Source organism: Penaeus monodon, chromosome 20 (assembly GCF_015228065.2).
Source record: "Penaeus monodon isolate SGIC_2016 chromosome 20, NSTDA_Pmon_1, whole genome shotgun sequence".
Lineage (NCBI taxonomy): Eukaryota > Metazoa > Arthropoda > Malacostraca > Decapoda > Penaeidae > Penaeus > Penaeus monodon.
Genome location: NC_051405.1, coordinates 32,404,288 through 32,404,841, shown reverse-complemented (window position 1 = coordinate 32,404,841; position 554 = coordinate 32,404,288). Strand labels below are relative to the sequence as shown.

Genomic DNA, 554 nt, shown 5'->3' with positions numbered 1-554 from the left:
CCCTAGGTTAAGGTAAGGACAGGGTGGAAGGAAGAACTGAAAGAGAGGGAAGAGACAATAAAGCGGGAGGGAGGAGGAAAAAAAAGAAAGGGAAAGGAAGATGGGAGGAGAAGATATCCGAAGGAAATGAGAAGATAAAAAAACGAAAAAGAAAAGTGAAGGAGCAGGAGGTTGATAGAGGAGAAAGGGCAGAGAGAGATAAAGCGAGAGGAGAAGAAGAAGGAAAGAGGGGTGAGTAAAGAAGGCGGGGATAAGAGGAGAGAAGGTAAAAAGGGAGGAGAGGGAGAAAGATGTAATGGCTGGGGGAGGAAAGACGGAGAAATTAAGAAGGAAGAAGGAGGAAGTGAAAAGAGGAAAGAAAATAGTGAAAAGAAAGGTAGAGATAGGGGGGAAATAGACAATGCAGAGGGAAGAGAACATACAGAAAAGACAAGGAGCGAGGAGGGAAAAGGGGAAAGATGAGGAGACTGAGGAAAAAACTAAAGGCGAAGGAAATGGGAGAGCTGGGAGGAAAGGAATAGAGAAATAGGAAAGAGAGAATAGGAAGAAGCTAA

The 554-nt window shown here is 44.2% G+C and overlaps 1 protein-coding gene across 2 annotated transcripts in view; it reads left to right on the top strand.

The window, feature by feature from the left end:
* Positions 1-554, top strand: part of LOC119586067 — a 39,768-nt gene that overhangs the window by 29,298 nt on the left and 9,916 nt on the right. The window lies entirely within an intron of this gene.